Source organism: Saccopteryx leptura, chromosome 7, assembly GCF_036850995.1.
Source record: "Saccopteryx leptura isolate mSacLep1 chromosome 7, mSacLep1_pri_phased_curated, whole genome shotgun sequence".
NCBI classification, from domain to species: Eukaryota; Metazoa; Chordata; class Mammalia; order Chiroptera; family Emballonuridae; genus Saccopteryx; species Saccopteryx leptura.
Window position 1 is genome coordinate 33,849,819 of NC_089509.1, and position 25,743 is coordinate 33,875,561.

A 25,743-nucleotide genomic window follows, 5' to 3' on the forward strand; every position below is an offset into this window, starting at 1 on the left:
TTACCTTTCCCCAAATCCATTCTCCACCTCCCACTATCCTGATCAGCTGGGCTCCATTGATCTCTGGTTTCTGGTTGGATTGGGCCAATGTGAGACAATTTAAGAGATCACCAGGCAGGAGGATGGGGAGATTTAGAGTATTTTCTCCCGGTCCTTCTGCTTCAGCACTGCTGTTCTGTGTGTGGCTGCGGCCCACTCCCTCCCCGCCCAGTACAGTTGCTTCTCCACATGAACTCCCACTGATTCTCTCAGCTCACTCATACTTCAATTACCTGTTCTCTCCCTCTTCCTGTCCATTTTCACGGTGGTAATGACTTTCTCTGGTGTTATCCTTGGGATCCTCAACTTTGCCTATAAGTTTCCTTAAACATCCCCAACCTCTGTAAAGAATCCTTTCATTACGATCTCTCCAGAATCCATTCGGAGCATGCATTTTTTTCTTGTGGGCCTCTGCTACTACAGTGAGAGTCACTTCAGCCTGGCAGGAACTGCCAAGAAGCAATTGAACACCTTCCTGGCTGAGTCAGAGCTTCACGTTGTGGTATGTTATTTTAATTTTCCCATTGATCTGAGAGACAGATAGAAAGGGGAAGGAGAGAGAGAGGGAGAAGCCTCAACTCGTTGTTTCACTTAGTTCCATTTAGTTGTGCACTCATTGATTACTTCTATGTACCCTGACCGGGGATCAAACCCACAACCTTGGTGTGCCAGGACGATGCTTTATCCACTGAGCGACCTGGCAAAGACCATAGTTTTGCTATTTTGACCACAGTTTTATGAATTTCCAGAATTTCATCCACTCTTGTACAGGGTAGTAAAACAATAAATCCTAGAATGAAAGTAAAGCACTCTTATCAGTTATCCATTTTTCTAGTTCACAGTTGGGAGTTGAACTATGTACTAGATGGTTTTAATCTATTCCTTACACAGATTCTGAACTTCAAAGAAAATAGGAACTTTTTCCTTGGGGCCATCACTTCTCATTTTTAATATAGTTCAGGACACTGTAGGCACTCATTGCACATTAATTTAATTCATATATTCAGTTAGATGATAGCCACAGCTTCTGAGAATAGATGGAGTGGGGGCATTATCCATTAGCTGCAGACTAAAGGATAACATTTGGCAGCACTGTGAACAAAGGGAAAAAGGAACACATTTGTGAAAAGAAGGTACCAAATCCCCAGGTGTAATGTTTAGCACCTATTTTATGATATAAAGATAAGACTAGTTTACTTACATTTTATTATAACAGAGTTGGCAATAATTAGGATGGTTCCAGTGGTGGTAGAATAATAAGAGTGTCCTTTGGGCCTAAGAACATATGCTCTGTAGATGGGGGTGACTATGTCACTGCATGGACTATTGGTTTTCTAACTATTTTTAGTAGATACATTTGCCTTGGAAATAAATGGATATAGGATATAGCAAATCAAATAATGTTGCAAAATAAAGTTCCCTAATGTGGAGAAAAAAACTTATTTTGATGATGGGGCTATAGAAATCCAATGCCATATGAAGGCCCCCACTGATCTCATGAACAGTAAGAGGGGGTTATGACCAGGGAAGCAGACTTGTCCCTCCAAACAAGTGCCTGAGGCTGGTATTATTTAGTAACGATTCTGCATCCAACATAGTTGCTCCAAGTGAGGCTACTCCTTGATTAACTTCCTGGTGGTTTTCCATAATTTGCCACGATCTACCTGGATTTTTCAGGACTACATTGATATATGAATGCAGAAACCAGTGTGGAAAACACTGGGAGAATATCTGGGTATTTATTTAACACCTCAGGAAGCACTAATATAAATATAAATGTGAGCTCAATTAGAGTTGGTTTTTTCCATCAAAGATTTTTGAAGGAGTAAAGGCAACATAACCACTGCTTCTGTTTTTATCTCTTTTGCTCATTTCTTATTCTAGACTTTAGCCTATTTCTTCTTGATATAGTTTCCATTTCCTTGTAGATGATTTTGTAGAATAAAATGGTTGCTTTCTAGTTGTGTGGGTTCTTGATATAGGTTGTGTGGAACTGATTCATAGGATTTAAGGCTAAAGCTGTTTGGGCAGCTAAACTTGTGATGAAAATAATGACAACCCAGTTTTCCTGTTCTTGCTTATAATTATTTATTTTAATAATCATTTGTTTATATGCTTATCTGATGTCTCTTTAGTCTTTATCCTGTCCAAGGGGCTGAGTCTTTCTGGGATGACTGAAAGTAGAAATGGCATGTCCCCACCCAGGGAAAGCCCTGACCCTGGCTTTTTATCTCCACCAGAAAAAAAGATATCGGAACCCACAAGTCTATTCCCCAAAGTCTGAGTCATCTAGCCTTAATACCAAGTACAAGGCCTCAACAGTCAAGATGCAGCTTTTCTCATCTGCTCCAGAGATGATGGCCATCATTCCTCCTGAGTGAGATTGGGATCTAGGCTTGTCCCATTCTCGCTTCACACTTTGAGACCCCAGCTCTGTATACCTCCATTGTTCTCAGCTTCTGACATAGGTAAAGACCCCAGCTCTGTATACCTCCATTGTTCTCAGCTTCTGACATAGGTAAAGACCCCAGCTCTGTATACCTCCATTGTTCTCAGCTTCTGACATAGGTAAACTCTTTAACAGTTCAGCAACATATAGCCAGAGGACCCCAAACTCCTTATTTATAATAATGGTATTTATCATTTGCATGAATCAATAGTCAATTGTGATGGTTATCCTAAAACAAAACAATAGAATGCTGTAGAGTGGATCCAAGTCTCCAACTCTTGCCAGTTGAAAGAAACTTTGTTTTTCATTCCTACTATCTCCATTAGGATTTCAAAGATTGTGTAGGTAAGCTTCAGACAAAGCAGAAACCCTGAGTAGTCCATGAGTTTTCCACACTGGTTTCTGCATTTAATATGCCAGTGTAGTCCTTGAAGAATCCAGGTAGATCATGGAAAATTATGGAGGACTACCATAAACTTGATCAAATAGTAGCTTCAAGTAACTGTGCTGAATGCAGTATCATTACTAGAACATATACGCACATCTCTCAAGCTGCATCAGGAAGTAGAAATCAAAAGTATAGTTGATCCTTGAACAACATAGTTTTGAACTGTGAGGGACCACTTACATACAAATTTTTTATCAATACATACCTGTACTATCTTCAATTTGCAGTTAGGAGTTCATGGATGAAGAGTGACAACTACTACACCATTTTGTTTAAGGGAGTTGAGCATTTATAGATTTTGATGCCTGCTGGGGGTTCCTGGAACCAATCCCCCATGGATACCAAGGGACAACTAAATTTTTGGGACATCAAAAGTTATATGCAGCCTGACTCGGTGGTGGCGCAGTGGATAGAGCATTGGTCTGGGATGCGGAGGATCCAGGTTTGAGACCCCGAGGTCACCAGCTTGAGCGTGGGCTCATCTGGCTTGAGCAAAAAGCTCACCAAGGTCGCTGGCTCGAGTAAGGGGTTACTCAGTCTGCTGTAGCCCCACGGTCAAGGCACATATGAGAAAGCAATCAATGAACAGCTAAAGTGTCACAACAAAATACTGATGATTGATGCTTCTCATCTCTCTCCGTTTCTGTATGTCTCTCTCTCTCTCTCTCTCTCTCTCTCTCTCTCTCACTCTCTGTCCCTGTAAAAAAAAAGTTATATGCAGAATTTTGACTGGTGGGGGTCATTACTCCAAGCCCCAAATTGCTCAAAGGTGGATTATAGTTTGCATTCATGCCTCAGGGCGAAGTTAACTGTCCAGTTGTCTGACAGAATATAATCCCAAAGGATTTTAATAATCTTAATATTCCACAGAACATCATACAAATCCACTGCTGCCTACTTATTTTGCATACCAGTAGTCTAGCAGGTACAGAAAGGAGTTACCCACACTTACATCCTGAAGGGAGAGGGTAACTGCTACACCAAGGGGCAGGGAGAAGTGTATCTGAAACACAGAAAATTCACTGGGGAAGCTTTCCTATACCTGATACCATGAAAGGCTGTGCCTTCCCATGTTTTGGGGAACTCACTGTTCCCTTAGGTAATATCCTGCAATTTTCTACGGCAAGACCTGCTGCTTTCCATCTAAGGGTTTTCCTGGTTGAAAACATTATTGATCCATGTATGGGGCAGGCCAAAATTCCAAAATTCCAGAGCATCAGTTGGTGGATAAATACCCCAGCTTCTTCCATCGAGAGGAAACCAACTATTGCCTTCAACAGGCAGTTGATATATAAGTTTAGTGAAAGCATAACCACAGTGGACTGAATGAAGAAGACTTCATAGAAGACATGGAACTTGATTTCCTAAAAGAGGGATCAGAATTGAACAGGTAGCAAGGTGGGTGGTAGGAGTATGACATGGGCAAAAGTCTAGGAGTGTAATAGCTTTATTTTATTCTAAATAGGTTAAGCTAATATTTCTCATCCTTATAGGTACCAAGCACTGTGTTAGGTTAATTACCTACCCTATTAAGAAAGGAGTAGATTGATTTGACTGAGACAGAACAGAGGAGCATTCAAAATATATTAAGAACAGGCCTGAAAATTGGGATTTCAGCCACAAGAGTTTGAGCTATATTGGTGGATTTGAGAATGAAACATACAAAAATTTAAAAGCTAATTAGGTAGTATAAACAGCAAAGACTGAATTAAAATGATATTTGAGGGAAGAAGATCGTTGAGAGACCCTTGCAATGAGTCGGATAAATTATGACGTTGACATGAGCCTCATGAGGATAAAGGCCATTTGGAATGGATAGGAATGTTCAGACACGAGACTGCCAAAGGTACGCATTAGAGAAGAGAGAGAGATCAAGGGTGATCCTAAGGTTTCCTACCTGATGGTGGAGGGGGTGGGAGATATCAAATAACAGAGACGAAATGGGTAGTCTGGAAAGTGGAAGAAATTATTACCTTGCTTTACCACACCCCTTTCTCTTTTTCTACAAAGCCTTGTTGCTGGGAGCTTCTGAACTCTAATACCAAATTTAGATTTTGTGGACTGGATTCACTAAGGGAGGAAGTGTTGAACCCAAGTCTAAGCCGCCCTGAGCTCCTTCCTTTTGTATTCTTTATGTATCATAATATTTAATAAAAGGGGAATTATACTTTCTAATTCCTATTCCAATTTGCCACCCTTATGAAGAATCTTATTTTCACAACACCAGGGGTTGGAGACTTTCTAAATTTGGAATTTCCCAGCTCCCATCAGGATAAGTGATACTTTTAATGTTTCTTAAATATAGTGTTTAGGCATTTAATTATATTATGCAAAATTAGTAAACAGCTATTTCAAGCCAGGGCTGATTAAAATGAATCTGCAAGGTGAGGTATTTATTAGTATTTTGTGTTCAGGACCAAGTGATATAGTGTCCTATCTCTTGAAGTTGAAAGATGAGTGGCGCCTGGAAAATGATATCACAGCGATGACAGCTGGTGTTTAAGTTTCAATGCAATAGTTGTTTTGATGATTTCTTATGGAACTGATTACTCCCCTGAGGGGCTGGTAGAGAGAGAGAGAGAGAGAGAGAGAGAGAGAGCCATCTGTATTCTGCCCTTTTCCTTTCTATTACTCGAACAGCTCAGTGGATACTCCTCACCTATTTGACTTTGCTTTTTTTAACATGGCTAGATGTGTGTCAGCTGAGAGAGCTGCTGAGCAGAGAATTCAGCACTACAGATGCTATAGATGAGATGGCTACAGATAAGGAACTGGCGGAGTATGGGGGAAGATGATGAATGGAAATGTTGAGAATAATGTACATCTTCCTGTTGGTCCTTCAGCTAAAGCCATGGTGAGCATCCTTCTTTCATGTGATTATGAGCCATCAGAGTCCCATGGCTACCGTGTGCCTTAGGGAAGTCAACACGTTACTATGTTAAGTTCTTTCTTTGCAAAATAAGGCATCAGTTGCAATATATTCTAAACTCTTTTTTTTTTTCATTCTCTACTTGCTTTTTCTTATTTTTAAGGGACTCTGAAGTGAAGACACATGCTTGCTACTGGATGAGTTCTGGTCTGTGAAATCTGTCTTAATTCTAGATATTTATCTGAAACAGGATTCCATAGCCAAGTTGTTATTCCAGAGACTGGTGAGAGAGCAGTTCTGGACCTGACTGAAAATTTTTGGTAAGATTTCACCAGACTATGTCTCAAGATCATTATCAACATGTAGATTTTTTTCTTTGTTTTGGCTCTGCTGGGTATTACATGCAAATACTACTTAAATTTGATCATGTATAGATCCTGCTGGTATCCTGCTTCTGGTAAAGTGGCCACTGCTGGCCAATATCCTTTTCCCAGAAATCCTATGAATATTTTAAAATATGAATATTCTGCATAGAAATTTAATTTTCAGGAAATAATAGAGGACAAATCTAAAATCTGTGAATTTCTCTTGTGCACGTTTCCTCTTTTTAACTCAAATTCCACTCTGTAAAAAGCCTTATTTTCTCCCATGGTGCTGAAGGGGATGACATTATCTTGGTCTGTAGATCCTAGGGCCTCAGCACTAGGACTCATTTCTAAACCTTCCAGAAACCATGGGCACCTACATTGTTTGTGGCATATGTTCAATAGTGTGCTTGGCTTTGTTTATTTTGCAATCAATGCATTTTTTATCCTTTTCTGTTTTTTGTCATTCTTTTTTTCTACTCATAGGATCTTCCTTCCTTCTTTCTAGTCATTCCTCTGCACCCCTTGTGTCTGCACATTTATGTATCATTTCCATTTCCCACAGGTAAAAGCTGTTGGTTGAATTATCAACTGATTATGTGTTCTTCACTAAAAGGGACATAAATTACTTTTTGTCATTTCAGTATCTTTTCCTTTCAGGAACTAGCTGCCTTTCCTCTATTTGGTAGGGTGATCTGATCATATGGTCTTCACCTCCTCTGGTACCCAGTTCAGGTTAGCCAAAATACCCCATCCTGCCTGACCAGGCGGTGGTGCAATGGATAGAGCATTGGACTGGGATGCAGAGGACTCAGGTTCGAGACCCCGAGGTCGCCAGCTTGAGCGCGGGCTCATCTGGTTTGAGCAAAAGCCCACCAGCTTGAATCCAAGGTCGCTGGCTCCAGTAAGGGGTTACTCAGTCTGCTGAAGGCCCGCGGTCAAGGCACATATGAGAAAGCAATCAATGAACAACTAAGGTGTTGCAACGCACAATGAAAAACTAATGATTGATGCTTCTCATCTCTCTTCATTCCTATCTGTCTGTCTCTGTGTATCCCTCTCTCTGACTCACTCTCTGTCTCTGTAAAAAAAAAAAATACCCCATCTCGTTAGCCTGAACCCTGATTGGTTCAAGTTTGGCCATGTGACCTAAGCCAAGCCAATCATAATCCTCTCTAGTATTTTTGTGACAAGTTTCAGGAAAGTGACCTTTTCTTAGATTTCCTTTGTGATTACTAGCTGTAAGGAGGGTAACGCTTAGGACTAATAGAGACTACGTTTGCTACAACATAGGAGAGTCTACCTAAGAACAAAGCCAGCACACAGAACAGCAAAGCCAGAAGAAAGAGAGAGAGAGAGAGGGCTGTATCAAGTCCTTAAGACATGGTTGAGCCTCAGGCTTCCAGCCTCTGCTTTTCAGGCACATGGGCCAATAAGTTCCCTTTTCTGCATAAGCTAGTTTGAGTTGGGTGTCTGTCACAGCATCTGAAAGATTTCTGACTAAACTATAAGTACAAAATGCCAGTGATAAGTCAAGAAGTATCACCTTAAACAAGAAAAGGTCTCACTAGCCAATGGCTAGAAATATAACTTCATATACATTAAATAATGTATTATGAATGAGAGGGACTAGATTCATGTCATATAAGAGGTGGGGACAAAACTCTAAAGTGTCCCTGGTTATATCTGGTCCTTCAGTGTGCTCTCTAACCAGTGCTCAGAAACAGATCCCTCAGAGAGGTCCCTGGCAGTCTGTGTCCCTCTCATGCTGCCTCCCCACTGCTTCTAGCACTTTTTCAAAGCCCAGGACCCTGTCTCCCTCAAGTCAGCATCAAATACAATCTCGCTGGTGAGGTACAGGGCTGCTCTGCATCTTATCATTCCTTCTCAAACGGGAGAGAAGCTCCTTCTCTTGATCCGGACACCACAACTGTGAGCAGACCACAACTGCCAACCGTGTTTGGACTGGCTATTGCCACAGCCCACAGCCTGGAGGCTCCCTGCTTGACTCTCAGCCGCACCACAGAAAGAGAGGCCAGGCCCCTCCACGTTGCCCAGCCTTCAGTGCCAAGGCGCAGGGAAACGATGACATTTTTAGTTCCTTCAGCCTGGGACCCTCTTCTCCAAACTTTATTTCCTGTTCCAAAAGCCACTTATTTCTTAGACATGTAATGGGAGAGATGCCTTCTCCATATAGAGAAAGCCTACTGCACCCGCAGAGTGTGGTCTTGCTCCTGGCCCCTGTGGCGTAATGACTCAGCACGTGTTGCCCAACATCAGCGCTTTCAGCCTTCAGTGGAGTGCCAGTCCAGGCCAGTCCTACCATTGCTTGCTCTGAGCCATTCTCCCAGCAAGAGGTAAAGGTCACTCCTTAACTTGCCACTCTGCTTAATGCTGCCTCGGTAGGACATACCCTAGTGCTTCGTAGAATTACCTTTGAATTCTAATTTCCTGCTAAGTAGCTATACCCCAGTTCAAAGTAACCACAATGAGTCTCCATTTTCTTCATATGTAAGATGGAGACAAAAACAGTACTTGCCTCACAAGGTGAAAGATTAATTGATGTATATATCAGTTCTTGATAATAGTAGCCTCTGCATTCTTAGCTTCTACATACAAGAGAATGTACCACATCTTCAAAAGAATAAGAGACAAAGGCAAGCAAAACTCAATATGGAGTCGGTATGATAAAACATCATTTCCTAACCCACCAAAAGGAGAGAGCAATTCCACTACTGTGCTGTGATTATAGTCGGTGGTTCAGATCACCTGGAGCACTTGGTATGCACACTAAAACATCTCTCTTTAGGTCAGCAATGACTACGAAGTTTACCCAAAGAAAACTTGGTTGGAACTTGCTTTCTGAAATGTGAAAGTAAAAAGCCCCTCTAACTGTCCTCCCAAATCAGGAAACTGCCTTCCCCAGAGATTGAAAACACTCTTCTATCTCTTGAGAAGCAGAAAATTTCTTGCAACTTTTAAGACATTTTCTCCAATGTCTTCATCCCAGTTTTAAAACTCTTTTGTAGGGTCATTATTGGTGTGAAACAAACTGAGAAGCAGTCCTTCTTTTGTTGGAAGAATGGAGACAGTGTGATGAGTGAGCTTGTTCCTTATGTATTTACTCTGTCCAGCGCCATGTGAGGCAGGGATTCATGCTGAGGAGGGAGGAAGCACCCTCCCGTCCCTAGTGTGTCAGTAGAGAAAAGCAAATGGTGGCTCAGGAGAATGAGATGACAAGGGGCACATCGTTCCTAAGAAGGGACAAAGAGGAGTGCTTTTCACACATTAGTGTACAAGTGCGTATAAGGACACTGGGGAGCTTGTTAAATGGTGGTGGGGGGATTGATAGTCTGCGTTTCTAACGGTTTCTTCGGTGATGTCGGTGCTGCTGGTCCAAAGACCACTTTTAATAGCAGGGGTAGAGCAAAAAGGGCTATGCTTTTAATTAAAGCAATAACTTTTTTTTTCAGTTTTAAAACTTTTTTCTCAGTTTTAACACTTTTTTTTCTCAGTGGAAGCCCGGAGAAGATAAGCCGCTGCCGAGACTGGAAGGGACTGCCAAACACTAACTTCTGGTTTCTTAGTAAAGTATAAGAATGAGGGAGAAGTTTGAATGGGAACTTTCAGAAGAGAAAAGCGTCCATAATATTACCCCCTAGAATGGAAAAGTAAGCCTTAAACACATGTGGTTAGGTTTTCGGGCAGGATTAAGGGCACATTTAAGATTTTTTCAAGTGTAACCTTAATGTGAGGATAAAGGGAATGTTTGGATTCCTCTGTGGTTGGGGTTTTCCAATTGAATGTGACAGAGGGAGTAGGGATTGGAGAGGGGAAGGTCTTTTTCAAAACTCATTGTAGTGATGACCCTGAAATCTAAGCTCCCTCCCTCCCTCCCTCCCTCCCTCCCTCCCTCCCTCTCTCTCTTTCTTTCTTTCTTTTTCTTTCTGTGAAAGGCAGGGAAGCAGAGACAGACTCCTGTGTGCGCCCAAACCAGGATCCACCCAGCAAGCCCCCCCTGCAAGGTGATGCTTTGCCCATCTGGGGCCACTGCTCTGTTGCTCAGCAAATGAGCTATTTTAACACCTGAGGAGAGGCCACGGAGCTATCCTCAGTGCCTGTGGTCACCTTGCTCGAGCCATGGCTGCAGGAGGGGAACAGGGAGAGAGAGATGGTGGGGGAGGGGTGGAGAAGCAGATGGTCACTTCTACTGTATGCACTGACTGGGAATCGAACCCAGGACTTCCACATGCCAGGCTGATGCTCTACCACTGAGCTAACTGGCCAGGGCCACAACATTAATTTCTGTAAAGAGACATGTCGATGTCATTCTGGAAAAAAATATTGGCTCATTATATAAGTACATGCTATTCTCTTTAAAAAGCATAATTCTAATAGAGATATGAAAGGTATGGAATAGCTCTGGGTTTTCTGTGATTCCTGTGTATTAGTTAAAAATTAATTTATTTGTAAGTACCAATTACTCAAGTAACAGTAGTCTAAATAGCATCTAAATAGAAATCCAGTGATCTTCTTTTAATCGCTCAGCAATGCCATTTTGGACCCAACCTCTATGTATCCTTTTTGTCCTTAAAGAATGTTATTGCCTCTAGCTTGCAAGATGACTGCTGCTAATCCAGCTGGCCCTTCCATGTGCCAGTCAAGAAGAAAGGCAGATGAGATGATGCCAACTGCAAATGTCCCTTTTAAAATCAGAAATGCAAAAGATTTTTCAAAAAGCTTAGCAGATTTTCACTTACATTGCATTAGCCAGAATCTCTTCACATATCCATTCAGCAAAGGAAGTGGATAAAGTGAATATTTAACTTTCCTACTTTCCATGCTAGAGTTTGAGAAGGGTTAAAGACATTGGGAATGAGTGTTGGCTCAGCCAATTCACAATATCTGTCTCAGGGCTGGGTGGACTTTTATCTAAGTGTTTTTGTTTTAGAGTAATCAGTCCACCAACAATATCCTATCATGTTAAATGTGCTGTGCTCAATAATATAGAACTGTCTTCTCTTTCACTTGGTTCTCCTTCTAGTCACAGCTGGCATGAAGGCCCCAGTTTGAGAAGGAATATGAAACATAACTGTTATTCTCTGGGCTTGCAACCACGCTTAACTGGCTCATGTTTCCAAGCTAATTCAGTGGTTGTTAAAAGGGAAGAAGAATATCTTCCCTTTTATGTTTAATTCTAGGGGAGCTATTAATTCTGGATCATCTATCAGTGGATGATTTGTTTAAGGATTTTCCACATTGAGAGGGAAAGATTACTTCCTTCAGCTAAGTCCTGTGTCTTCATTCATAAGAGTAATTCATGGGTCTTCTTAGTAGAGTATAGAAGAAATTCTATTACCTCTTAACCAGATTATTTGAAGGCTTTATTTTGTAGTTCAGTGAGAGGGCAATGCCTTTAATCTAAGGTCATAATAATATGAGGTTCTGAGGAATTCTGAGGAAATCACCAGAAAAGTCACACACATAAACCCTAGTAGAATTAGCAGTGTCTCTGGGATAGGTCTCTTATTCCTGGGACATGAGGCTCCCCTGACAACTCCTGTCTGCCTCTTGAGCTCCTCCTTCAACCATTTGAACTAGTGGCAGTTCCTGAAATGAACTATGTCCTTTTGCATCTCCTCTGTATACATTCTCCCCTATGCTTAGAATGCTCACCATGCAGGGGCCCAATGGGAACAGATGGTGCACTGGAAAAGGTGATAGAAGATAGTTCAAAGAACTCTTATATGGAGGTATGGGCAGTAAAGAAAGGTAACTACTTTGGGGCCAGAAACAGCAGGAAGCTGCAAAACTTGCCCCTTCTGGGAACTGTTCCCTCCTCTCGCTGGAATTTAGGAGGGCTTTGCAGTTTTGGATAGAAGGACACAGCTGTTGTTGAACCCTCGCTGGGCAGAGAGGGAGAGCTGGAGACATAAACACTTCTCTTGCTTCCTTTCCTGTTGGCAGCTCCTCTTAGCAATTCAAAACTGAAAGACAGGGAACAGAGGAGGTTACAGTCCTTAGAAGTCAAACTTCTAGGCTACAGAGCAGAGAGAGGTTGCGCTTAGAGATTGTTCTGGGCATTCTCCATTTGTCCTTACAGATCCAACGACCTTCTTCCCATTTGTTGTTTGATCAAATTTGTGACTGTTTAGACCAGTGTAGCATATCCATTGTGCTGCCTTTCTTAACTTGGCCTAGGTCCTTCCTTTTCATCTTCCTGCACTTAGCCCACCTCACCTGTGACACCACTGAACTGACATCATGTTCATTATTTAATGGTTAGTTCCACACTAACCGGAGATTATTGAGGTCAGAGACTATATCGTATATATATTTGTTTTCTACTCTCTGGCACATAATTGATGTTCCATAAATGTTAGACAAATTAAGAACAATGGAAGAGCATGAATTCAAAAGGTTCTCCAAAGGTCTATCTACTGAAACATAAGTCTATCAACATTCCATTCCAAATGATGAGGATTGCACATTCATTTGGACTAAGACTCAAATGTTTTACATGTACTTTGCAAGTCCCAGGCTTCGCACGGTAATCATTGTATATGTGTTACCTCTGTAGTAACAGTTCAACTCTCAATGCTCCAAAGCCCCTGGCTGCCTAATTAGCAAGATGTATGACTTCTACCTAACTAGCAAGATGTATGATTTCCTCCTATGATCCCCTCTCCCTTAGTGGTAAAGAATCTTCAGATGTGCTTACAGGTGCCACGTGAATGTCCCTAGTTCCCTCTTTACTCTTTCTCTAGGATTTAAGATCCAAAATGGAGTCGCCAGGCTGGGATTTGTCTCACAGATGATCGGGGTCTCTGCTGGCAGCTTTGCAGACCCTCTACTTTTGCTTTGACCACTTTCATCCTTCTGTTGACAGTTGGTTACCCCATGGGCATTGCCCTCACTGCTACCCATATTATTGCCAGTTCTTCTCTGGACCAACTGTGTCTACAACACCATTGAGAGCTGGGACTATACTGATCATGCCCCATGCTCTCTACAGACCACCAATCTCCACACTGCCCACAGCTTCCTGGTCACACAGCTCCCAACTTCCAATGATTTGCCAACCATCATGCTTCTCTTCCCCACCGTTCACTAAGGAAGTCCTTTCTGTTTTGCTTGACAAGGTTTTCCAGATTGCCTTCCTTTACCAAAGCTGTGGGGCCTCTTAAAACAAAGCTCTTGATTCTCCATCCCTCTACTTCACAGAGTTCCCAGACAGACACTGCGGGGCCAAGGTGGGTTATAATTGGGTGGGCGCATGAGGCCCTTAACCACTACCCAGAACCAAAGTGCTGGCTCCTCTTGCTCAGTTGGCCACACTGGACAGGCATCTTCCCTCAAGGTGATTTTTCTCCAAATGTTCAATTCCTACTTCCTGTAGCTTCTTTTTAAGGCTGTCTAGCCCTTCCAGTGAGACTGTAATGTCTGAGCCCTAACTGTACATATGATTCAAGTTCTTTGACATGGGTCTACCAAGTTCTAGCAAAATCAATATTCCTTTCCAAATAACTGGGATTGCACATTCATTTGGACAAAATTAAGAATTTGGTGAGCATTTGTTTTAAATATCTTCAAGTACTCTAGAATAATTAAGAAAACCAATGAACATGTATAACAAGAGGCTTTCTGTCCAAAAAACCACAAAATTCTTAGGGAGTGGCATTTTTTTTATCCCCACAGTCTTATACCAAGCAAGGACACCTAGTGACATCTGGAAAGAATAATACATTAAAAAAATTTTTTTTCCCCATTGACTCAGGAAAGAGGGAGAGGAAGGATGGAACAGAGAGAGGGAGAAAGAAAAGAATCAACTCATTGTTCCATTTTGTTGTGTACTGTTGTCCTGACTGGGGCCATGACCCCAGCATGCAGGGCTGATCCACTGAGCCACCAGGCCACAGCCTAGAAAGGATAATGTGTTTTACTCCTACACACATGAGATGATTTTATTAGACATGACCAGGCCTGCTGCAGGCCCAGTGACCCAGTAAGTGATAGAACTCAGAAGTAGGACTGGTGCTACAAGAAATTCCTTATGTGGTAATGGACTGGCTTTCACATGTGTATCCGGCCTGCCCCAGGGCACTGCTGAATGATAAGTCTGCAAGCTTGGGGGGCCCAGGCCTCCAACACTGCAGAACCCTAATGCCAGTTGGACCACTGATTTTCATGGAAGGAACCACTCACTCTGCCCTTTATCTTTGTATTTTATTTGCACTTTTCTTGTTTGCTGGCTTGGTAGGAAAGAGAAGTGAAAACCAACTTAAATTGAGGCATATTCCTTATTCTTGTCCAGCTTCATAACTGGCTCAGGCCTCTGCTGTTTTCTCTTGGTTTTAGTCGAGTCATCAATGCTCTGTGGTGCATTTTGATGAGTGGAAGAGATCATAAATATTTAGACATGTGGATATTTCTAAGCAGGCCAGAGCTCAGGGCTCAGGATGAGCAGTGGAAAACCACCGGGCTTGGAGTGCACAAGTCTCTAACCCACCACGTTTCATTTAACAACACGAAGTAGTGAGAGCAGCGTTTGCCCTTTGTCTACCTTTCAGACTTTAGGAGACTGATGGTCAGTAAGTGAAAGGCTATAGACGTGCTTTGCAAAATATATACACAGGTGTAAGGATCAACTAGTAACATTAAGAGTGTAACAGACATAAGTTGGAGAAAGGGATCCATGGTACTAATGACACTAATTAGAGACAATAATGAGTACTTTGACCACTTCCCAATCTTAACCAAAATGGACAACACAGGGGAAGTGTTAAAAACATGCACTTACTCTTTAAGTGAGATGGGTGAGGGTCATAACTGATTCTTATTAATTAAAGTCTGTGAACAAATTAATTCCTTTAACCCTCAGTTATCTTGTTGATTACAAATACCTACTCTGGAGGCTCTGCCTGTTTGGAGACAAAGGGAATATGAGAAATCTTTGTGTGTCTTCCCCTCAATTTTGCTGTGAACCCCAAAATGCTCTAGTGCAGTGATTTTAACAAAATAAATCATTTTTAAAAAGTGATTCTAAAAACGTCTTAATTTTTAAAAATCTACCTAGAAAAATTCACTTTTAATTAATGATATTGCTGATATAAATTATCTAACAAACAGTTGGTATTCAAGGAGTGATTTGGGAGGAAAAGACACAGTCCTTAAGCATTTCTCATATATACACTGTGCACAGTTTTTTTTTAAGTTCCAAAGGGTGAAGAAGGACTTTGAAAGCTATAGAAGCAGAAAATTCTCTTTTGTAGTATAGATAATAGGATGAATGAAAGTATACTGATAAACTGCATAGGCAACACACATAAAGCAAATATGCTTAAAGCTCAGATTCAAATACCAGACTGCCTGGGTTCAAATCGCAGCCCTACTGCTTGCTAAATATGTGACATTGATCCCATTGCTTAACCTCTATATGTGTCTCAGTTTTCATATCTGTAAGATGGAAATAATAATCACATATTTCTGAAAGTGTTGTTTAGATAACTGAATGACTTAATACATATTGATATACATAAAGAGATATTAGAGCAGTATGTGGTCTTTAGTTGATGTTATATATGTGTTTGCTATTATTATTATTATTATTACTATTACTCTTACCCTTATTTATACTTTTTAAATGACTAGACAATGCCTTGGATGTGAAAGACATTCAATAAACATTCGTTGAAAAGGTTTTTGAAGGAAAGAAGATGAGGCAGTTAGATAAATTAGGTAAGTGAAAAGGCTTGTGCTATCTATTAAAAATGATACTGGATGGTATAGGGGTATAAATGGTGATGGATGGAGACTTGACTTAGGGTGATGAACACACAATACACTGTACCGATGATGTGTTGTAGAATCATACATATGAAATCTGTATAATTTTGTTGACCAGTATCACCCCAACATATATAATTTTAAAAAATTAGAAAAAAAAGATACTAATTTTTTTTTGTGTTACAGAGACAGAGAGAGGGACAGACAGACAGGAAGGGAGAGAGATGAGAAGCATAAATTCTTCATTGAGGCACCTTAGTTGTTCATTGATTGCTTTCTCATGTGTGCCTTGACTAGGGGGCTACAGCAGACCAAGTGACCCCTTACTCAAGCCAGCAATCTTGGGCTCAAGCTGGTGAGCCTTGCTCAAACCAAATGAGCCCACACTCAAGTCAGTAACCTCGGGGTTTCGAACCTGGGTCCTCCACATCCCAGTCCGACGCGCTGTCCACTGTGACCCCACCTGGCTAGAGATACTAATTTTTAGCTTCAGAAACAGGATTGAATAAGAAATTGTACATGACTACACTAGAGAGAATATCTTCTGGCCCTCTAACTTAGATGATAAGCATCTGTATTCAGAGAAGTTTAATACTTGCGTTACCACTTGCTGGATCACTAAAACCCCCTACAGGCTTTCATGCCTCTAACCCTGTGTCTACGTGGAGTCTGTAGGGACTGCTATTGTGGGGCAGAGAGAATGCCCTGCTGATGGGACCTGCACTCAGCCAGGGCAGCTCCACTCTCAGCTTCTTTTTTTTTTTTCTTTTTTTTTTTTTTTCATTTTTCTGAAGCTGGAAACAGGGAGAGACAGTCAGACAGACTCCTGCATGCGCCCGACCGGGATCCACCCGGCACGCCCACCATGGGGCGACGCTCTGCCCACCAGGGGGCGATGCTCTGCCCCTCTGGGGCGTCGCCATGTTGCGACCAGAGTCACTCTAGCGCCTGAGGCAGAGGCCACAGAGCCATCCCCAGCGCCCGGGCCATCTTTGCTCCAATGGAGCCTTAGCTGCGGGAGGGGAATAGAGAGACAGAGAGGAAAGCGCGGCGGAGGGGTGGAGAAGCAAATGGGCGCTTCTCCTGTGTGCCCTGGCCGGGAATCGAACCCGGGTCCTCCGCACGCTAGGCCGACGCTCTACCGCTGAGCCAACCGGCCAGGGCTCAGCTTCTTTATATAGTGCGGATTCAATGCTTTGAAAAGGCTTCTTTTTTTTTTTTTTCAATCACTGCACTAGATGAAACAAGAAAATATAATATGCAGCTTTCTTTCAGGATTTCTAGTTCAGCCCACCCAAACTAGGCACATCATGCCATTTACTGGTAGATTGAGCTCTGAGTTGAAAACCAAGCAGACCACATGCTTGTCTAAAGACCTCTCTCTCTTCCTGCCCTCTTCTCACTTTTTATTTTTTTATTTCTTACTGCCTTTTTGCGTGCCAGTTATGCTATGCATTTTCTTTTTGTGTTTTTATGGCTGCTGGGGTTGCTTGCAGAGGAATACCGTAAGAGTGGGGAAATTAATGCATCAAAGGTCCTCAAGCAGAAAAATCCATCTGACCTGGTGACAGTTGTAAGCATTAGAGAAAATCTCATTTACTTGAAAACCATAAGTTTGGCAATTTCATTTCGGCTTAACTTCGCTGCCCTTCCCAAAGCTCTGGGTTCAATCAAGGAGAGGAAGAAAGAGCAACTCCACTGAATTTTGTCACAGAGAAACTTTGACACTCACAGCAAGGCTGTTTAGAGATATGTAAGAAAAATATCTCATTGTTGGTACAAATCCAAAATTGCATTTTAATGAAAACTTTAAGCCATGTCCCAGATTTTTCTTTTCAGCTGATGGATGGGGAGAATTGATCCATAAGAAGGCACACATTTTTTCTGCCTTTTTCTCCTTCCGGCTGCTTTATTGGGTGCTTTATCTCAACCACTTACAACTGTTTTACGATGAAGGCTGCATTCCAGCTCATCTTGAAGTGGAATGTGCTCTTCCACATGGGCAGGGCCCAGGAAGAATGTCTTTCTCAAGAGAAGAAAAGTGGGATTTGTCAGTGATGCAAACCAGACAGGAAGGGAAGGAAGGGAGCTCGGGTTATTCACAAAAGGATTCTAAAGCAATGAAAAGTGAGCCTGACAGAGTCAGTCAGTGACTGAAGTCATCTGCCTGCAGTTCAGTGATCTTGTCTCTTCTCATCATAAAGCAGATAGGACCTGGGGCCCGCATGAGGCTGTGCACTCTGTGCTTTGAAGGTAGTGACAGACACTTAGGGTTTCATCAGGTGGAGTGATGACACCTCTTTCTTGGGAAGACCCCTGACCTGAGTCACGTTCTTTGTATATTCAGTCTCCCACCTTCCCCAAATTTAACTCTTCCAGTCAGGTCTGAGAAATGAGTCCATCCTTTTTACTCTAATCAATCCAGTGTGAGAACTCAAACTAGAACTAAAACTTTCCATCTCTATGAGAAAGTCCACGTTAGCTTTGTTCTTCTATGAAGTCACCTTCTTTCTGGGCCTGAGGTATTGTACTTTTCTAAGCAGTATTTTCTAAAAAAAATCTAAGATTTCATAACAAATACATCATCTGTTGTGCAGTACTCTGAGGTTATATCTAACTGGGAAGGACTAAGAAACACCGCAGTTTTTGCTTATTTTTAATATGTGGCTTAAATCTAAGGGCCAATTAATTATTGACTGTATAATTGTGTAGTTATAAGGTACTTAGGCCTAGTTTAGTTTTATGGTATGCCAAAGAGTTTCAACAGTTTTTGTTCAGAAGAAGTTTAGAATTTATTTGTAGAAACAAAATCTCAAATAGCAATTAGTGAGAAGACAATGTGATAATTAACTATATTGTATACTGCCAAAATAAAGTGCTAAGGTGTTAAGTACTAGAGAGAACAGAGTTGGGTAGAATAAGGTGTTAATTGCATATATAGATTAAAAAGCAAAAACAGGGAGAGGAGAGCTGACTACAGAGGAGAGCTTTGTTAGGAAACTATTAGGGAGGCAGCTATTGAAGTATTAAAAAAAATCCTTTACTTGGTTGTATTGCTCTGAGAATAGTTTATGATTCTTAACACCAGACTTTCTTGGTTGCCTTAATGTCTGGAAAGACAGGAGTATACTAATGCTTCTGTGTTAGGCTGAACCTGAGTGTCACTGAGTAGGTTTACCATGGGGAAAAACGTGCTATTTTAAGCTTTTACCAGATAGCTTTTATCTCACTAACTAAACTCATTCTTTCCTTTAAAAAAATGCTTCCTAGCTTTTCCTAAAATGTCTAATGATGTTTATGAAGACTAGTGACAGGCAGCTTTTAAAAAGAGTAGATTTTATTACATGTTTTCCTTTACCATCAACCATGTCTCTCCTTTTAAGTGGTATCAAGCTGGACTCTTCAGCTCACACACTCAAAACCCAGAGGTGTGTTTACTGTTCCTTCTGAGTACTGAGGATTCTTCTTCACTCCAGAATGTTTTGCACTCTATTTGTTGAGGAAGTTGAAGAAAACAAAGATAGCAATCTGAGTGATATCACTTCAGGAGATCTTCCTGACCTTTGGAAGAGTTCTCATTAGCTAATGCTCAATGCTACCAACAAGACCACCAAGGATTTAGCTCTTATACTAGTCTTTTCTTAGGCTATGTCTCAACTCACTCCCTTTGTCATCTATTTGATCAGGGTCTTCTTAGTAAGCATGGGTTTGTTATAAAGGAACTATGGGATATCTGTAAAAGTCTTAATTAACCTTCCCTTTTCAATTTGTGAATTGGGTGGAGACAAAGTTTCTTGGACGATTTTTCTCTTCTCAGACTGTTAAAATATGTGCAGATTATTTGATTGGTTACCAGGGATCACCAGCATTCTTTAAATTCCACCATGAGAAACACTGTTCTAGGTCCATCAAAGAAATAGTCTGCATTGTCTGAGAGAGAACAAAATGGGGAAGTGCCATTCTTTGGTTGGAAGAAGAATGGAGCCTGGCCACGAAGTGTGGTGAGTTTTCCTGAAACTGGACAAAGGAATGAGGTGGCGGCAATATGGTGTTCTCGAGATGACAGCCCTCAGACGGGAGTGACTGTGCTGTTGGAACTGGGAACTAAGCAGCACAGTCTCGGGCCCTGAGCTTGGTGAGGGTGGAAGGATTGTTCAAAGGACTATAAAAAGTACTAATTATTTTTCAATCCTTAAAGGCCTGTGAAATAAGGAAAATAAAACCTCCTCCATTTTCCTGAATGACATAAGCTTAGGGTTCTGATAACATCCAAGTGTAGCGATGAAGCCCTGGTCATCAAACTTCTCATTCATCATATGGGAAGAGTGTTAGAAGATAATTTAAGTTAATTTAGAAAAATTAGAAAATATAGGTGCTATTGCATTCCAGAAGTCATGGGAAATTCGGATCTGTTAGCAAGTCTTCAACAGAAGATCACTGCAAAAAGACCTACTTCTGTTGGGATGTAGATTTCTATAATTTTGTTTGAGAACTGGCTTAATAAGCAAAGCAAATTTAACAAACAAAAAATGTAATCCAGTTAAGAATAACATAAGCCTCAGTACCATTTGGTAAAATGGAAAAAAAAAAACACCTTTAATGTGCTTTTAGTGGAATTTATCACTATTTCTAAGCAAAGGTGACCAGCAACACAGACTAATTCTCTGGATTTTCTTTTCTTTTCTTCCTTTCTTCTTCTTCTTTTTTTTTTTTTTTTTTTTTTTTTTTTTGTGGCAGAGACAGAGTCAGAGAGAGGGACAGAGAGGGACAGACAGACAGGAAGGGAGAGAGATGAGAAACATCAATTCTTTTTTTTTTTTTTTTTACAGAGACAGAGAGAGGAATAGATAGGGACAGACAGACAGGAATGGAGAGAGATGAGAAGCATCAATCATTAACTTATTGTTGTAACACCTTAGTTGTTCATTGATTGCTTTCTCATATGTGCCTTGACCGTGGGGCTGCAGCAGACCAAGTAACCCCTTCTTGAGCCAGCAACCTTGGGTCCAAGCTGGTGAGCTTTTGTTCAAACTGGATGAGCCCACGCTCAAGCTGGCGACCTCAGGGTCTTGAACCTGGGTCCTCCGCATCCCAGTCTGACCCTCTATTCACTGCGCCACTGCCTGGTCAAGTGAGAAACATCAATTCTTCATTGCGATTCCTTAGTTGTTCATTGACTGATTTCTCATATGTGCCTTGATGGGGGGGGGGCTACAGCAGACCGAGTGACCCCTTGCTTAAGCCAGTGACCTTGGGCTCAAGCTGGTGAGCCCTGCTCAAATCCAATGAGCCCGCGCTCAAGCTGGAGACCTCAGGGTCTCGAACCTGGGTCCTCCATGTCCCAGTCTGACTCTCATCCACTATGATACCACCTGGTCAGGCTCTAGATTTTCAACACTGTATATAGGACATTTTAAAGACCCTCAGTAGACCTGAGTATCTTGCAGATATCCCACTCACATCATATCAAGCATATTAAAATGAACTGACAACCCATATTTAATTGTATACAGAAATATAAATTGAGTTGTAGTCACAGCTTCCCTGTTGCATTTTTGAGATTATTTTTTCTATATTTAGAACCAATTTCTTTTCCCACATATCAAGTATTTTCACAGGCCCTTGGAAATCCTGAAGGCCCCACACTATTGTGCCTATGGTGCTTAAATGGACCAAAGGCTCTGCCCAGATGAAGGGCTAGTAATCAGATGTATGCTCCTGTGGCAACTGACTTGTCTTCCTGCTCCTCATAAAAGCATCAGGGAGGCCCTGGCCGGTTGACTCAGTGGTGAAGCGTCGGCCTGGCGTGCAGAAGTCCCGGGTTTGATTCCCGGCCAGGGCACACTGGAGAAGCACCCATCTGTTTCTCCACCCCTCCCTCTCTCCTTCCTCTCTGTGTCTCTCTTCCCCTCCCACAGCCAAGGCTCCATTGGAGCAAAGATGGCCTGGGTGCTGGGGATGGCTCCTTGGCCTCTGCCCCAGGTGCTAGAGTGGCTCTGGTCGCAACAGAGCGACGCCCTGGAGGGGCAGAGCATTGCCCCCTGGTGGACACAGCGTCACCCCCTGGTGGGCGTGCTGGGTGGATCCCGGTCGGGCACATGCGGGAGTCTGCCTGTCTCTCCCCGTTTCCAGCTTCAGAAAATTACAAAAAAACAAAAAAACAAAAAAACAAAAACAAAACAAAACAAAACAAAAAACAAAACAAAAAAGTATCAGGGAGGTAACCTTAAGCCAGTGTCAGATTCTTTCACATAACATGACACAATTGTTTCCTTTCCAAATGAATTATAAATATATTTCATTTTAGTGGAACAAATGCAAACAATTGTCTCTAAAATGTTTGTAAAGAGGTTAAAAGAAACTTTTTATAATGCTACAAATAAATCAAATTAGTGATTGTTTTTAAAAAGGTATTATTATTTGATCAGGTATATTTGATAGGAATATGAAAATTTTCTTTTTCTTATAAAATATACCTGACATAGGAATACTAACTATTCTAAATGAAACATAGAGGATGAACTCTGTTCATTAAAAATTTTAATGAACAGAGTTTTAGTGAGTTATGAAAAAACTTCAGTCTAGTAAATGTGAAATTGTAGTCCCTGAAGGGACAGGGGAGGAGGAAAAAATATTGAAGTAATAATAGCTGAAAAATCCCCAAATTTCATGAAACCTATAAAGCCACAGTTGAAAAGAGCTTAGAGAATCAAAAGCACAAGAAACTGAAATAGAACTATGCTAAGACACATAATAATCAAACTGGTCAAAACCAGTAATAAAAAACAACAACTTAGAAACAGCCAAGGAATAAAGACTCATTACATAGAAGAATGACAACAGATTTCTCATAGAAAACAATGCAAGTGAAAAGACAGTGGAAAAATATACTTAAAGTACTAAAAGAAAAATTGTTCTCCCAGAATTCTATACACAATTAAAAAAAATATTTCAAAAATGAAGAATAGAATTTACTTGTGGACTACCAGTAGAACCACAGTACAAAAATATTAAAGGAAGTCTTTTTGATAGAAGGGAAATGATACTAGGTAAAAATATGCATCTGCACAAAGGAATGATGATCTCCAGAATTGTTAACTACTTATTATTTATATATCTTTAGTAAATAATCAACTATTTAAACAAAAATAATAATGTAATGTGAGGTTTTAAATACAGATAGAAGCACAAATTATGAGAAAATACCACAAAGCCTAGAAGGAGAAAAAGAAAACTATGCCATTTTTAAGGTTCTTAAATGTGAACTGAAATTATATCAATTCAAGGCAGACTTTGATAAGTTAAAGATATATACTATAAACCCTAAAGAAACTTCTTAAAAAATAAAACAAGAGGATATATTTAAATAAATGAACATAGAGATAAAATGAGACCAGAAAACATAATCCAAGAGGAGGCAGAAAGACAGGAAAAGGGAACAAGTAGAAAGCAAATGGTAAGATGGTAGATTTTAAACCTAATCATATTAATTATCACCTTAAATAAAAATAAACATTTTGATTAAAATGTAGAGACAATAAGATTGGATAGAACAAGCAAGACCCAACATATACTACCCATAAGAAAACCACTTTAAATATAAAGATACAAATAAGTTAAAAGTAAAAGGGTGGAAAGAGATATACCATGCTAATATTAGTTGAAAGAAAGCTGAACTGGCTGTATTAATATTAGACAAAGTAGATATCACAACAAAGGATATTACCAGTGATTTCTAAAAGGGCATTCATAGTGATAAAAGGGTCAATTCAACAGGAGAATGTATCAATCCTAAACATTTATAAACCTCATACAGAACTTCCTTCAAAATATATGAAACTAAAATTGATAAAACTATAAGAAAAAATAGAGAAACTCACAATTATGGTTGCACATTTCACCACCCTTCTCTCAATAACTGATAGGTCAAGTGGGCAGAAAATCAGCAAGAAAACTTTGCCACCACTCCAAACCCACTTGACCTGATTGACACTTGTAGAACATTCCATCCATCTATTTGCAGAATTCACATACTTCTCAAGGGCACATGGAACATTTGCTAAGAGAGACCATATTCTGGCCTATGAAACAAGTCTCAATAAATTAAAAAGGATTCAAGTCATACACAGTGTGTTCTCTGACCACAAAGAAATTAAAATAAAAATCAATAACAGGGTGATATCTGGAAAAGCTCCAAATATTTGGAAAATAAAGAACACACTTCTCTATGGGCCAAAGAATACTTCCAAAGAGAAAATAGAAAGTGTTTTGACCTGAATGAAAATGGAAACACGACATATTATAATTTTTGGAACTCCATTAAAGAAGTACTTAGAGGAAATTTATAACACTAAAACCCTATATTAGAACAGAAGAAAGATCTCAAATCAATGACTTCAGCTTCTACCTGAGACACTAGAAAAGGAAGAAGAAATTAAGTCCAAAATAAGAAGAAAATAAAAGAATTTGGTTTTATTCTGGTAACAGTTAGCTGTGTGACCTGGGGAAAGAAGCATTGTTCTCTCCGATTTGCCTGGTTTCATCAATTGAAAATAAAGTACTGCAAACAATTTCAGGGTTTACCAACTGCTGGGTCTGCAGCATGGGAATCACAGAGGAGTTTGTTAGTAACATTAATTTCTAAGCTCCAACCCAGGTCTAGGGGATCAAAATTTCTGGGTAATGTCTGAGAACCAGAGCATTTAAAACACAGAAGTGATATTACTGTTCCTCCTCCTCCTTGTTGTCATGCTGTTTCAGTGACACGACTTCTGAGTGGACGCAGGTAGGAAGGCTCAGCCTTAAACAGAACGGCTCTCAGCCTCAGCGTGATCCTTGCCCCTTGTAACTCAAGTCACCATGGGCAACTGTAGAATCTGGACACTAAGAATATCAGCAGTGACCAGGATGGACTAATGATAGAGATCTTCCATTCATATTACAATATTAGAGAAGCCTCAGAGGTTTTTGGTTTCTTCCTCAGCAGGTGAAAGAGTTGACTGTGACCAAGGTTGGATTCCCAGTCCTTTCAGCAATGTGGGAACTCAGGAAATGATTTAATTTGTTTCACTTTCATTTTATTTCTGCCTATTTCAGTTCCATAATTTACTTCTTTAATCATAAATGTCTTTATATATCTCTTTGAACAACCTCAACAAATTTATACAGGCATCTTTTCAGACTGTTCTCTAAAATAAATTTCATTTACAATGAATTATTCTTCCAAGTCTTTTGTTTCTTGGCTGTCCTTCCAGAAATTAGTCCTTCTTCCTATGCTTTGGAATTTTGGTTTGCAAGCTCATTTCGAGTAACCTTTCCAAACATTTTTTCCCCTTGTAATTTGGTGGTTCTCTAACTCAGCCCTTCTCCTCTTAAACCAGAACCAGGTTTAACAATTCAGCTGGGGATGTACTGCCCCTAGGGACCATTGAGGAATATGGCAGGTTCATTTACAGACTGTAGGCAGTTGGCTCAGATCCTGTAACACTTAATCTTTTTCCCTTTGTCTTCTCAGGCTCACAGCTTCATCTGAAGCCATACTCCTGGTAGAGTGGAAAGCTCTGTCTGCCTTTGGCATCAAACAGGAAGCCTGGGACTGCTCCAAGTCTCATTCACACTTAGAACTCCTTGTTCCGCAGGGACCAAGCTCCCAGTCATTGGTGCCTACTTCCAGAGCTCAGATGACCCACCATGTATATCTTCCTTTTGTGTCTGGTCCATGGAGATTTTATCTTGTACCAGAGCCTGGTTGTGTCTTCCCAGTTTTCTTCCCTCCCTCCCTCCCTTT

General features: G+C 40.8%; 1 long non-coding RNA gene across 1 annotated transcript in view; it reads right to left on the reverse strand.

Annotated features, from left to right (window-relative positions):
- Positions 1-287: 287 nt before the first annotated feature.
- LOC136378796 (uncharacterized) overlaps positions 288-25,743 on the reverse strand; it is a 41,274-nt gene continuing 15,818 nt past the window's right edge. Inside the window, exon 3 of the long non-coding RNA XR_010746641.1 lies at positions 288-568. This is a non-coding gene — a long non-coding RNA (uncharacterized lncRNA). The remainder of the gene's footprint in view (positions 569-25,743) is intronic.